General features: G+C 43.7%; 1 long non-coding RNA gene and 4 other non-coding genes across 5 annotated transcripts in view; 2 read left to right on the forward strand and 3 right to left on the reverse strand.

Annotated features, from left to right (window-relative positions):
• LOC144670355 (uncharacterized) overlaps positions 1–15,240 on the reverse strand; it is an 85,217-nt gene that overhangs the window by 24,334 nt on the left and 45,643 nt on the right. The window lies entirely within an intron of this gene.
• Positions 1,658–1,730, reverse strand: trnaf-gaa (transfer RNA phenylalanine (anticodon GAA)). The gene has a single exon. It is a non-coding gene; the product is annotated as a tRNA-Phe (tRNA).
• On the forward strand, positions 3,738–3,819 carry trnas-gcu (transfer RNA serine (anticodon GCU)). The gene has a single exon. It is a non-coding gene; the product is annotated as a tRNA-Ser (tRNA).
• Positions 10,025–10,097, reverse strand: trnaf-gaa (transfer RNA phenylalanine (anticodon GAA)). The gene has a single exon. It is a non-coding gene; the product is annotated as a tRNA-Phe (tRNA).
• Positions 12,107–12,188, forward strand: trnas-gcu (transfer RNA serine (anticodon GCU)). Its single transcript has one exon. It is a non-coding gene; the product is annotated as a tRNA-Ser (tRNA).

The following is a 15,240-nucleotide window of genomic DNA, read 5'->3' on the forward strand; positions in this document are numbered from 1 at the left end:
TCTACACGCTGGAATACAGCACGCTCGATTATTCCATGATACCGCCTGAAAAGCAGTGCCAGAATCATTGATGTTGTCACCGATCAGTGCTGGGGAAGCGACTGTAGAACACTGACCCCATCTCAGGGACTGCTCACTCTGCCCTTTGCCTTGATCTATTGACGTTTAACGTTTGGCAAAGTTCCCCCTTTTCTGAAAAAGAGTTAGAAGGTCTCGAAACGTTGACTCTGTTTTTTTTCACCCCACAGATGCTGTTAGACCTGCTGAATCATTCCAGCATTTTCTGTTTTTGTTTCAGATTTCCAGCATCAGCAGTATTTTGCTTTAATTTCCCCCTTTTCTATTTTTATGTCATGGTTTTCCATTATGTCTATGTGTGTGTGTGTGTGTGAGAGAGAGAGAGCGTGTGTTTGCGAGAGAGAGAGATTGTGTGTGTGTGTGTTTGTGAGAGAGAGCGTGTGTTTGTGTGTGTGTTTGTGAGAGAGAGCGTATGTGTGTGTGTGTTTGCGAGAGAGAGCGTGTGTGTGTGTGTGTGTTTGTGAGAGAGAGCGTGTGTGTGTGTGTTTGCGAGAGAGAGCGTGTGTGTGTGTTTGTGAGAGAGAGCGTGTGTGTGTGTTTGCGTGTGTGATTTAAGGTATCTCGAAAGATTAATTCATATATATTCATATTCCATACTGCTTTACTTTTCTATTCGGGAAGAGCTTTTTTATAACAATAAACTGATCAATGTGTTGCTTTTCTAAATAATCCACGATAAAGTCTCTTTTATTGCAGGTAACAGTGGTGAAGGTAAATAATTGGCCATTTTAGTAAGTGAATTGAACATTTAAACTAATGTTGCGATCTGTGGAGTAGTGGGACTAGACCAACGGCGCAATCTTCCCATCCCGCTCGTAACTCAGAAACTTAGCTCCAGGTCACTGTTGATTCCTTCTGCAAAGCAGATGATATATTGGCCTTCCCACTAAACATGCAGAAAACTGAGATCCGGTTCCAATATTCCTGATTGAGGAACACCACCAGAAACTGCTGCACACAAAGAGCTTACTGAAGGGTCAAATTATTTTGTTTCAGTGAGTCATGAAAGTATATTTGGAGCAGGTTAAGCAGCATTTCCCGTGTTTCAATGAGAAATTCTGATATGAATTTAAAAGGAAAGAGTAAATATTTGTAATACTCATTGGGTCCGTCCGCCACATGACTGAGGCGAGCTCACTTCCCAATTTCATCACTGAGAGATACAGACACGAAGAAAGAATAATAAACGGGATGGAAACAATGGATGAATTGGATTCCAATTACTCTCCTCTGGTTAATGTTGACAAAAGCACCATTGAAATTGATCAACAGACGGATTTTTCAGGATTTGCATTCCCAATGACTGATCGAGGAATCAGAAGCTCGGAACAGATGAGAGTTGCATAGTTGTTAGCATAGTTTAATGGGAGCTGAGTTGACCAGCGCTTGTTCACATGTTTTTAAAGAAAAGTTAAACAGATCTTTATTCCAATAACATGGACCAGAGGAGCACAGAGCTGCACAGGTGCAAGGGAGGAGGGCAAGTGTCCCCTCCCCTCAGAAAAGGGACTCATTCTCCCAAAAACAATTGGCACCATCACCCGCAGGAGACGCTCAGGAGAGTATACTAGCCGCTCGTTGCCGAAACTCGGGATTGAACCAGGGACCTTCAGATCTTCAGTCTAACGCTCTCCCAACTGAGCTATTTCAGCTGACGAAAGTTTTGTTTTTCGAGCCAGAATTGAAGCAGGGACGTAAGGATACGAGTTTTACAGTCACCGACAGCCCTCCGCTTATATTAGAGAACATGATCGCATAATGACAAAGGACAGCCATCACCTCTTTTCAGCTCCCTCCAAATTTCGATTTTTACTTTGCAAAGCCGAACGAAACATCAGTTCATTGCCAATCTTCGGCCAATCGCTACACAGGGATGTCTGACAAACAGCCTTCTTCATCCTTTGAATGAATAGTTTCCTGACGTCACTGTTAAATGGCTTAAACGTAATTTTAAGGTTCTATCCTTTGTTCTGTATTCCCCCACCAGAGGAAATGGTTTCTCCGCATTAAAACCTATTAATCATTTCAATTACCGCAACCAGATAGCGCCTATACCTTATCAACGCACGGGTATGTATGCGTCACAGCGGGAGCACATCTAACTGCAGATCAGAAAACATGGCTATGGCTACTTTTGCCCCAAATCTGTGTCTGAATGAATGGAACCCGCTTCTGATAAACACTGTCGCCTTTCACTGTTTAGCTGATGAGTTTCATATAGCCACGTATGTGATTCCCTCAGTTCTGCTATTCGACAAAAAGCTGGGGAAATGCATCACAGATGCCAGTCTTCAGCCAGCTCCACTCACTCCAAGTGAAATCAAGACATGGCTGAAGACACGGGTAACTGCAAAGACTTTGGGCCCTGACACCATTCCTGCAGCAGCAATGAAAACCTGTGCTCCAGAAATAGCCTCGCCCGTCGCCAAGTTGTTCCATTGCAGCTACAAGACTGGCACCTTCCCGGCAATGTGGGAAATTGCTCAGGACTGTCTTGTGCACAAAAAAAAAGGAAGATCCAACCGGAAAAAACCTCCCCATCAGTCTACTTTCGTTTATTAATGTGAGGGAAAATGTCTTCGAGATTGCGGTCAAGTGACACTTACTCAGCAATAACCCGCTCACTGAAGCTCAGTTTGTTTTCTGCCAGGGTCACTCAGCTCCTGACCTCATTGCAGCCTTGGTCCAAACATGAAGAAAACAGCCGAACTCAAGATGTGAGGTGCAAGTGACTGCACTTGAGTTCAAAGAAGCATTTGACCTAACGTGGCATCAAGGAACCCCAGCAATACTGAAGTGAAAGGAAATAAGGCGGGAAACTCTCCACTGGTTGGAGTCGTCCCCGGGGTTTCTAAAACATTGGAAAAGATTTCCAGCATGAACTGTAATTCGCTTTTGTTTGATGCACTTTGTGTGAAAATGAAAGGATTCCTAAACTGCGTTTGGTTATCCCGGTGGCTTGTTGGTCGCTTTAGGGCTTCAATTGATTTCATATGCGATAAGTCCCGGGTTCAATTCCCGGACGAGCTCATCTGAATGCAGCATTTTCTTTCGCGCTCGAGGTGGTGGCAGTTCCGGAAATAAGGACCAGGTTTGAACACCCGGGAAGTCATTGCAGGGAACGCATCACCTCAACACACGTGATATAAATGAATGCCAAGTTTAAAGAACGTTTCTCCGTGCCATGACACTCTGAATTTTTTCTAATGCATCAAATGATGGAACTGTCTATTTGTGGATTCACGTCGGAGGCTGATTGCACTCAGTTTCAATCTTGACTGAAAGGATAAGCAGAGCTGGGAACCCCAGTGTTTCATTTTAATTTACCACATTTTAGCTGTGTTCCGATGCTTGCAGTGAGATGGGAGGGGTTTCCTTTTGCTACCAAATGCTTGTAAGTTCCGGTCTTTCCGCGGAGGGTTTTCACACTGTGTAGAAACATATTGGATATTAGGGTGAAGTGTTGAAGTGATTCACATCAGTCGGTTTACAACAGTCCCGGATCTGATGTGATGGGCATTTATTTCACTGACATAAAATGCATTTCCATCTTTACACAACTGGCCGAATATTCAGGGCCTGTACCAAAGAGGATCATTTATTTCAACGGTTCATGGATGCAAAAAGTATAGATGGGGCTTTAAGAATCGGCATTTTGCGACGAGGTGGCCGAGAGGTTAAGGCGATGGACTGCTAATCCATTGTGCTTTGCACGCGTGGGTTCGAATCCCATCCTCGTCGTTACTTTGTCAACTGTTTCCGCCTTATTGCGGTGATTTTGCAGAAGCTCTGCCTGGAATCACTGATGTGAATCTCCAACCCAAGTTATGAGGCCAACTTGCTTCGACTTTTGTTGTTAGATCTTGGATTCGATACTTTTTTTCACAATAACATGGGAATCCGACCTATAATCCATCCGGCATCACATTTCCATGTCTCTCTAGGGAGAAACATTGGAGCAGTGGAAATATTCCGGGGACTTCGGTTCATTTCCCACCATAGTTGCTGATGGAAACTAAACCAATAATTAAAACCTGCAATTAAACGCTAGTCTCAGTGATGGTTCACTGATGTCTTCCCTGGTCTGGCCTGTTCGATTGCTAACTGCCGCTGAGAAAGCCATTGAGTTCAAGGACAGTTTGGAATGTGTAACAAAGACTGGCCTTGTGAGCGACGCTCACATACCCTGAAATAATGTTTTAAAAGGGTGAATGCGCACCTCACTGATTGGATCTTCCTTCAGCCCCTGTAATGGACAGACGTGTTGAATAATAAAGCGCTTTGTGACGTCAAGAAAAAGATCAATTCAGAACATCTCAGTGAAACCGAGGCTCAAACCCACATCTGCGAACAGAAGGGAATCAGAATGTTGGCAGTTTTTACAGAGCGATATTGTTAAGCTGAATGTTCACACTGGAAGGCTGTAAAGTTCCTCATTGAAGGATGAGCCGCTGTTCCAATCTTGAGCTTCATCGGAACATTGCAGGAGTCCGAGAACCGAGTGATCAGGGTGAGAGCCAGGTCGCCAGTCATTTCGTTTCACCAGCTTGACTGTGTGGATGAGTTGTTTGGACTTTCTGTTAATTTACCGCACATTCTTGGCTATCAGTTTTGCCGCGGGAAAATGCCACGTCAACACTTTCTGTCAAAAGTAACCCCATCCCAACACTTAATGCCCTGAGAAACTGCCTCTTAGACATGTGATGACCAGCAATTGAAATGAGCGCTGCCTAACTTCCCTGACCGTTAATTCCCCCTGACCTTCTTTGCTAAGTCGAATTAAAGCTGACTTTCTGCAACTCCGATAACACAGCTAAAATATGGTCAAGTAATATGAAGCTGTAACCCTCCCACCTCCCCCCCATCCCCGGCCGCACAGCCACCCTCAGCTCTGCCAGTCTGAATGTTCTTTCAGACAAAACTTCAACTCCATGTTGAAATCAGGCTGTGAACATTTTGACCCAATTGGGCTGTGTACAAAGGGAGGTCACATGGTTTTCATGGTTCTGAATGAAAACATACCTGGAAAACTGTGTTTTCAAAAGTGGGATTTTTTTTCCTTTGAGAATAGAAGGTCCAACTGCTTGATGTTGTCACGGATCAGTGCTGGGGAGCGACTGTGGAACCCTGACCCCATCTCAAGGACTGTGCACCCTGACCTTTGCCTTGATCCATTGGATTTTAGCGTTTGGCAAAATTCCCCCCTTTCTAAAGAAGGGTCATAAGGACTCGAAACGTTGACTCGGTATTTATTTCTCCCCACAGATGCTGTTAGTCCAGCTGATAACTTCCAGCATTTTCTGTTTCTAGTTTTTGATTTACAAGATCCTCATCATTTTGCTCTAATTTCCCCTATTTCTCCTTTTAATATCATGGTTTTCTATTATGAGCGCGTGTAAGTAAGTGTGTGTGTGTGTTTGTGAGAGAGGGAGAACGTGTGTGTGTATGTGTGTGTGTGTGTATGTGTTTGTGTGTATGTGTGTGTGTGTATGCATGTGACTTCTTGTATCTCGAAAGAGTAATTCGCATTATTTCAGATCCATACTCTATGTTCATAAGCTTTACTTTTCTATTCGAAAATACCTTTTCTTATAATAAACACACAAATTTATTGTTCATCGAAATAATCCACTTTAAAATCTCTTTTATTTTCGGGAACAGAGGTGAAGGTTTATAATTGGCCATTTTGGAAAGTCAATTGAACATTTCAACCAATGTTGCGACCTGTGGAGTAGTGGGACTAGACCAAGGGCACACTCCTCCCATCCCGCTCCTAACAGGATGTTCACTCCGAAACTTAACTCCAGCTTGCTTCGACTTTTATTTTAAGGTCTTGGATTCGATACTTTTGTTCACAATAATATGGGGGTCCGACTTAGGGTCCATTCGACATGATATTTCCATCTCTCTCTAAGGGGAAACATTGGAGCAGTGGAAATATTCCGGGGGCTTGAGTTCATTTCCCACCATAGTTGCTGATGGAAATTAAACTCAATAATTAAAACCTGCAATTAAACGCTAAGCTCAGTGGTGGTTCACTGATGTCTTCCCTGTACTGGGCTACATAAGAGTTTGATTCCTAACTGCCCGCTGAGAAAGCCACTGAGTTCAAGGACAGTTTGGGATGTGTAACAGAGACTGGTCTTGCGAACGACCCTCACATCCTCTGAAATAATGTTTTAAAAGTGTGAATGCGCTCCTCACTGATTGGATCTTCCATCAGCCCCTGTAATGGACAGACGCGTTGAATAATAAAGCGCTTTGTGACGTCAAGAAAAAGATCAATTCAGAACATTTCAGTGAAACCGAGGCTCAAACCCACATCTGCGAACAGAAGGAAACCAGAATGTTGGCAGTTTTTACAGAGCGATATTGTTGAGCTGAATGTTCACACTGGAAGGCTGTAAAGTTCCTCATTGAAGGATGAGGCGCTGTTCCTCGAGCGAACCTTGAGCTTCATCGGAACATTACAGGAGTCCGAGAACCGAGTGATCAGGGTGAGACCCAAGTCGCCAGTCATTTTGTTTCACCAGCTTGTCTGTGTGGATGAGTTGTTGGACTTCTTTCAGACAAGCCTACAACTCCATGTTGAAATCAGGCTGTGAACATTTAGACCCGATAGGGCTGTGTACAAAGTGGTTCACATGGTTTCCAGCATTTCCTGTTTTTGTTTCTGATTTTTAATATCCCCATCATTTTGCTTTAATTTCCCCTATTTCTCTTTTTAATATCATGGTTTTCTATTTTGAGTGCGTGTATGTATATGTGTGTTTTTGAGAGAGGGAGAGAGTGTGTGTGTGTGTCTGTGTGTGTGTGAGAGAGAGAGGGAGAGCGTGTGTATGTGTGTATGTGTGTGTGTGTGTCTGTGTGTGTGTGTTTTTGTATGTGTGACTTATGGTATCTCAAAAGATTAATTCGCATAATTTCATATCCATACTCTATGTTCATAAGATTTACTTTTCTATTCGAAAATAACTTTTCTTATAATAAACAAACAAATGTATTGTTTATCGAAATAATCCACTTTAAAACCTTTTATTCTCGGGAACAGTGGTGAAGGGAAATAATTGGCCAGTTTGGTGAGTGAATTGGACATTTGAACCAATGTTGCGACCTGTGGAGTAGTGGGACTAGACCAACGGCGCACTCCTCCCATCCCGCTCGTAACAAGGTGCTCACTCAGAAACTTAGCTCCAGCTTGCTTCGACTTTTCTTGTAAGGCCTTGGATTCAATGCTTTTGTTCACAATAACTTGGGGATCCGACCTACAGTCCATTCGACATAATATTTCGATCTCTCTCTAAGGGGAAACATTGGAGCAGTGGAAATATTCCGGGGACTTGGGTTCATTTCCCACCATAGTTGCTTATGGAAATTAAACTCAATAATTAAAACCTGCAATTAAACGGTAATCTCAGTGGTGGTTCACTGATGTCTTCCCACTGATGTCTGGCCTACAGATGAGTTTGATTCCTAACTGCCCGCTGAGAAAACCATTGATTTCAAGGACAGTTTGAGATGTATTACAGAGACTGGCCTTGCGAACGACGCTCACAACCCCTGAAATAATGTTTTAAAAGGGTGAATGCGCACCTCACTGATTGGATCTTCCATCAGCCCCTGTAATGGACAGAAGTGTTGGATAATAAAGCGCTTTGTGACGTCAAGAAAAACATCAATTCAGAACATCTCAGTGAAACCGAGGCTCAAACCCACATCTGCGAACAGAAAGGAATCAGAATTTTGGCAGTTTTTACAGAGCGATATTGTTGAGCTGAATGTTCACACTGGAAGGCTGAAAAGTTCCTCACTGAAGGATGAGGCGCTGCTCCTCGAGCGAACCTTGAGCTTCATCGGAACATTGCAGGAGTCCGAGAACCGAGTGATCAGGGTGAGAGCCAGGTCGCCAGTCATTTCGTTTCACCAGCTTGACTGTGTGGATGAGTTGTTGGACTGTCTGTTAATTTACCGCACATTCTTGGCTAACAGTTCTGTCGCAGGAAAATGCCACTTCAACACTTTCTGTCAAAAGTAACCCCATCGCAACTCTTAATGCCCTGAGAAACTGTCACTTAGACACGTGATGACCAGTAATTGAAGTGAGCGCTGCCTAACTTCCCTGACCGTTAATTCCCCCTGAGCTTCTTTACTAAGTCGAATTAAAGCTGAGTTTCTGCAACTCCTATAACACAGTTAAAATATGGTCAAGTAACGTGAAGCTGTAACCCTCCCGCCCCACCCACCATCCTCTACCCCCACAACACGCCCCTCCTCTCACTGCATCACCCAATTGCCACCACACTCGCCCCCCCGCACCCCCAGCACCACCCCCCACCCCTCCCCCGCTCCCCCTCCCACGGACCCGCAGCCACCCCCAACTCTGCCAAGCTGAATGTTCTTTCAGACAAGCCTACATGTTGAAATCAGGCTGTGAACATTTTGACCCGATAGGGCTCTGTACACGGGGGGTCACATGGTTTTAATGGTTCTGAAGGAAAACATACCTGGAAGACCGTGTTTTAAAAAGTGGGCTTTTTTTTCCTTTGAGAAGAGAAGGACTAACTGCTTGATGTTGTCACGGATCAGTGCTGGGGGAGTTACTGTGGAACACTGACCCCATCTCAAGGACTGCACACCCTGTCCTTTGCCTTGATCGATTGACTTTTAATTTTTGGCAAAATTGCTCCCTTTCTTAAGAAGGATCATAAGGGCTCGAAACGTTGACTCTGTATTTATTTCTCCCCACAGATGCTGTTAGACCAGCTGATTTTTTGCAGCATTTTCTGTTATTGTTTCTGATTTCCAACATCCCCATCATTTTGCTTTAATTTCCGCTATTTCTCTTTTTACAATCATGTTTTCCTATTATGAATGCGTGTGTGTATGTGTGTGTGTGTGTTTGTGAGAGAGGGAGAGCGTGTGTGTGTGTGTGTGTGTGTGTGTGTGACTTATGGTATCTCAAAAGATTAATTCGCATAATGTCAGATCCATACTGTATGTTCATAAGCTTTTCTTTTCTATTCGAAAATACCTTTTTTTATAATAAACAAACATATTTATTGTTCATCGAAATAATCCACTTTAAAACCTCTTTTATTCTCAGGAACAGTGGTGAAGGTAAATAATTGGCCATTTTGGTGAGTGAATTGAACATTTGAACTTATGTTGCTACCTGTGGAGCAGTGGGACTAGACCAACCGCGCACTCCTCCCATACCTCTCGTAACAGGGTGCTCACTCAGAAACTTAGCTCCAGGTCACTGTCGACTCCTTCTGTAAAGCAGATGACATATTGGGCTTTCCATTAACCATGCAGAAAACTAAGATCTGATTCCAATATTCGTAACTGAGGAAGACCCCCAGAAACGGCTGCACACAAAGAGCTTACTGAAAGGTCAAATTATGTTGTTTCAGTGACACCTAGACGTGCCCTTGGAGCAGGTTAAGCAGCATTTCCCGTGTTTCAATGAGAAATCCTGATCTGAATTTAAAAGGAAAGGGTAAATATTTGTAATACTCATGAGATCCGTCCGCCGCATGACTGAGGCGAGCTCATTTCTCGACCTAATCACTGAGAGGCACAGACACAAAGTAATAATAATTAACGCGAGGGAAACAATGGATTACTTGGATTCCAATTACAGTCCTCTGGTTAACGTTAAAAAAAGCGCCAATGCAATGCATCAACAGACGGATTTTCAGGAAATTAAAATCAGTCAATGACTGATCGAGGAACCAGAAGCTGGGAACAGATGACCAGCGCTTTTTCATATGTTTTTTTCAAGAAAGGTTAAACCGAGCTTTATTCCAGTAAGGTGGACCAGCGGGCACAGAGCTGTTCGTGTGCGGTGGAAGAGACCCCTAGCCTCAGAAGCGGGACAGGGCCATCCCAAAAACGGTCGGCGCCATCGGCTAGCGACGCTCAGGCGAAAGGATTTGCTATTTGCTGCCGAAACCCGGGATCGAACCAGGGACCTTTAGATCTTCAGTCTAACGCTCTCCCAACTGAGCTATTTCGGCTGACAGAAGCGCATCCTTCGAGCCAGAATTGAACCAGATACCTAAGGATGTTAGTTTTACAGGCACCTACAGTCCTCCGCTTATATTAGAGAACATGATCCCATAATGACAAAGGACAGCCATCACCTCGTTTCAGCTCCCTCCAGGTTTCCCGTTTTTCGTGATAAAGAGGGGGCGCAAAGCCCAACGAAGCATCAGTTCATTGCCATAATCTCTCGGCCAATCGCTACACAGGGATTGTCCGACAAATAGCTTTCTTCATCCTTTGAGTGAATTGCTCCCTGACGTCACTATTAAATGGCTTCGCTCTAAGTTTAAGGTTATATACATTTGTTCTGCACTCCCCCACCAGAGGAAATCGTTTCTCCGCATTAAAACCTATGAATCATCTCAATTACCTCAACCAGATAGCGCCTACACTTTCCCAACTCACGGGTAAGTAAACGTCACAGCGGGAGCACATTTAACTGCAGATCAGAAAAATGTGTGTGTTTCGCACTTGGTCATTGCTAGTTTTACACCAAATCTGTATCTGAATTAATGGAACCCGCTTGTGATAAACACTGTTGCCTTTCACTGTTTAGCTGATCAGTTTCATAGAGCCACGTATGTGATTTCCTCAGTTCCGCTTTTGTTCAAAACCGGGGAAATGCATCACAGATGTCAATTTTAAGCCAGCTCCATTCACTCCAAGTGAAATCAAGAAATGGCTGAAGGCACGGGTAACTGCAAAGGCTTTGGGCCCTGACACCATTCCTGCAGCAGTACTGAAAACCTGTGCTCCAGAAAGTTGTTCCAGTGCAGCTACAGGACTGGCATCTACCCGGCAATGTGGGAAATTGCTCAGTTCTGCCTTGTCCACAAAAACTGGAAAATCCAACCGGAAAAAAACCGCCCCATTAGTCTTCACTCGTTTATCAAGAAAGTGAGGGAAAATGTCTTCGACAGTGCGATCAAGCGGCAATAACCCGCTCACTGAAGATCAGTTTGTTTTCTGCCAGGGTCACTCAGCTCCTGACCTCATTGGAGCCTTGGTCCAAACATGGAGAAAACAGCTGAACTCAAGACGCGAGGTGCAAGTGACTGCACTTGAGTTCAAACAAGTATTTGACGTAATGTGGCATCTAGGAACCCCAGCAATACTGAAGTCAAAGGAAATAAGGCGGGAAACTCTCCACTATTTGGCGTCGTCTCCGGGGTTTCTAAAACATTCGAAAAGATTTCCAGCCTGAACTGTAATTCGCTTATGATTGATGCACTTTGTGTGACAATGAAATGATTCCTTGAGTGCGTCTTGTTAAGTAGGTGGCTTGTTAGTCTCTTTGGGTTTTTCCTTTGAATTAATTTGCGAGAGGTCCCGGGTTCAATTCCCGGACGAGCCCATCTTAATGCAGCATTTTCTTTCGCGCTCGAGGTGATGGCAGTTCCGGAAATCAGGACCAGGTTTGAACACCCGGGAAGTCATTGCAGGGAATGCATCACCTCAACACACGTGATATAAATGAATGCCAAGTTTAAAGAGCGTTTATCTATGCCATGAGACTCTGAATTTATTCTAATGCATCAAATGAGTGAACTGTCTATTTGTGGATTCATGTGGGAGGCTGATTGCACTCAGTTTCAATCTTGACTGAAAGGACAAGCAGAGCTGGGAACCCCAGTGTTTCATTTTAATTTACCACATTTTAGCTGTGTTCCTGTGCTTGCAGTGAGCTGGGAGGGTTTCTTTTTGCTACCAAATGCTTGTATGTTCCGGTCTTTCCGCGGTGGGTTTTCACACTGTGTAGAAACATGTTGGATGTTAGTTTGAAGTGTTGAAGTGATTCACATCAGTCGGTTTACAACAGTCCCTGATCTGATGTGATGGGCATTCATTTTAATGACATAAACTATATTTCCATCTTTACACATCTGGCCGAATGTTTAGGGCCAGCACGAAAGGGGATCATTTATTTCAACGGTTCATGGATGCAAAAATTTAGAAAGGGGTTTAATCGACTGTGTTTTGGGACGAGGTGGCCGAGAGGTTAAGGCGATGGACTGCTTATCCATTGAGTTTTGCACGCTTGGGTTCGAATCCCAGCTTCGTCGTTACTTTATCAACTGTTTCCGCCTTATTGCGGTGATTTTGCAGAAGATCTGCCTGGAATCACTGATGTGATTCTTCAGCCCAAGTTATGAGGCCAGCTTGCTTCGACTTTTCTTGTAAGATCTTGGATTCGATACTTTTGTTCACAATAACATGGGGATCCAACTTAGTGTCGTTTCGACATGATATTTCCATCTCTCTCTAAGGGGAAACATTGGAGCACTGGAAATATTCCGGGGACTTGGGTTCATTTCCCAAAATAGTTGCTGATGGAAATTAAACTCAATAATTAAAACCTGCAATTAAACGCTTATCTCAGTGGTGGTTCACTGATGCCTTCCCTTGTGTGGCCTACGTAAGAGTTGTTCCTAACTGCCGTTGAGAAAGCCACTGAGTTCAAGGACAGTTTGGGATGTATAACAAAGACTGGCCTTGCAAGCGACGCTCACATCCCCTGAAATAATGTTTTAAAAGGGTGAATGCGCACCTCACTGATTGGATCTTCCATCAGCCCCTGTAATGGACAGACGTGTTGAATAATAAAGCGCTTTGTGACGTCAAGAAAAAGATCAGTTCAGAACATCTCAGTGAAACCGAGGCTCAAACCCACAACAAAAACAGAATTACCTGGATAAACTCAGCAGGTCTGGCAGCATCGGCGAAGAAGAAAAGAGTTAACGTTTCGAGTCCTCATGACCCTTCAGCAGAAGGGTCTGCTAGTTCTGCCGAAGGGTCTTGAGGACTCGAAACGTCAACTCTTTTCTTCTCCGCCGATGCTGCCAGACCTGCTGAGTTTATCCAGGTAATTCTGTTTTTGTTTTGGATTTCCAGCATCGGCAGTAGTTTTTCGTTTTATCTCAAACCCACATCTGCGAACAGAAGGGAATCAGAATGTTGGCAGTTTTTACAGAGCGACATTGTTGAGCTGAATGTTCACACTGGAAGGCTGTAAAGTTCCTAATTGAAGGATGAGCCGCTGATCCTCGAGCGAACCTTGAGCTTCATTGGAACATTTTGTGACTGGAGTCAAACTCAAAATGCTGTCTCAATGAAATCTCTAATAAAGCTGTCGGCTGCTTGAAAACACAGCAGTTAAACTTTCTGCCTGATCATGAGAGCGACTGTGACATTTACAAAACAAAATCATTTGATAAAATAGTTCAAAAACCATCAAGATAGAAATCCTATGAGGAAAAGTCAAGTTACTATTGAGAACTCTGTTGAGAAAGCTTCATTGGACAGCACAGAAATCAGGTGAAGAGTCTCAGTAAATCGACACCAACGAACAAGTCAACATCAAAACTGAATCAACTCTTGTGAAGATCAGTGAGTAAAAGCTGAGTGCTCCGTGCACCATCAGCGCATCAAGTAGATGTATTGTCTGGATAAAGCGTTCTGTTTAGAACAGGATTTATTGACCTGAGTTGAGCAGGCACGTTATTGCAGAACAAATAAGTCACCTCTAGATTTTCCCTTGAAAACATAGAAACTAGGAGGAAACTTCTAGTTTGTTGATATATAGAATTGAAATAAACTGGAATTACAGTGCAAATGAATTGATATTCAAAATCAAACCTTACTTTCAGGTAAATTACGTGGAGCAATGAAATTACAAACAAGAACTCAAGTGACCTGTGAGCTCAAACACAGAGAGAGTAAATTTCAGAGTGAAGACTTAAAAAATTCAATTTTTTGCAAGTGAGGGTTAAGTGCAGAGGGGGAAGGAGCTGCTGTGTAATTTTAACCGAGATACTGCAGCAAAAGTACAAGAGGGAAGGAGTGGAACTCTCTAAATAGCGAAAACTTTACTAAAAAGGCAATTCATTTCAGTGAAATGTTGGGACAGCTGAGAGCTGTTGCCTACACATCCTGTGCTCTGTGGGAACTCCAAATAAGTCTGATGATAATAGTCAGATTCATAATACATTACAGAACCAAGCAGAATACAGAAAGTACAGAGGAGAGATGGAAAAAGGAAATTAGATCAGAAGGGAGAGCGTATGAGAAAAGATTTGCAGTTAACAGCCGAAAACACAGAAGATTTTTTACCAGCAAAAGGGCAGTCACTTTAAGTGGGGCCGATTTGGAGATCCTGTGCGGGGAGAGGGCATGGCTGACGTACTAAATGAGAACATACAAACAAACCAATTAGCAGCAGGAGTAGGCCACTCAGACCCTCGAGCCTGCTCCGCCATTCAATAAGACTCTGCCTGATCTGATTGTAAGCTCAGCCTCACATTCCTGCCTCCCCCCAATAACCTTTCACCACCCACCCCCTTGTTAATCAAGAATCTATCTAACTCTGCCTTTAAAATATTCAAAGTCTCTGCTTCCACCAGCTTTTGAGGAAGAGAGCTCCAAAGACGCTCGACCCTCAGATAGAAAAGAAACTCTGTCTGAAATGAGCGACCCCTTATTTGTAAACAGTGACCCCTAGTTCCAGATTTTGCTACAAGAGGAAACGTGTTCTCCACCTCCACCCTGTCAAGACCCTCAGGATCTTAAAGGTTTGAATGTAGTTGCCTCTTACTCTCCTGAACTCCAGGCAATACAAGCCTAACCTGTTCAATCTCACCTCATAAGACAACCGGCCCATCCCTGGTATTTGCCTCGTAGACTTTGCACTAAACCTGTCCTCACAAAACAAGCGGATGCTGCTAATGTCATTGGTGGGGAAATTGGATAGGATGAAAATAGATGAAGTGGAAGCTATCACAAGGCTGGCACCGCTCACAGTAGAAAAGGTGCTCGATCCGCATTGGATACACCTTGGATTACTGAGGGAATGAAGGGTGGAAATAGCGGAGACTCGAGCCACAATCTTTCAATCCTTCTTGGATATGGGAGTGAAGCCAGACAACTGCAGATTGTTCATGTTACATCCGTGTTTAAAATGGAGAGGGATAAACCCAGTAACTACAGAGCAGTTAGTCTCATGCTGGTGGTGGGGAAACGTTTAAAGACAATAATCCAAAACAAAATTCATTGTCACTCGGTAGAACATGAGTTGATAAATGATAACCAGCACAGATTGGTTAACAGAAAACCAGCACT

This window comes from Cetorhinus maximus, chromosome 31 (genome assembly GCF_964194155.1).
Source record: "Cetorhinus maximus chromosome 31, sCetMax3.hap1.1, whole genome shotgun sequence".
NCBI lineage: Eukaryota > Metazoa > Chordata > Chondrichthyes > Lamniformes > Cetorhinidae > Cetorhinus > Cetorhinus maximus.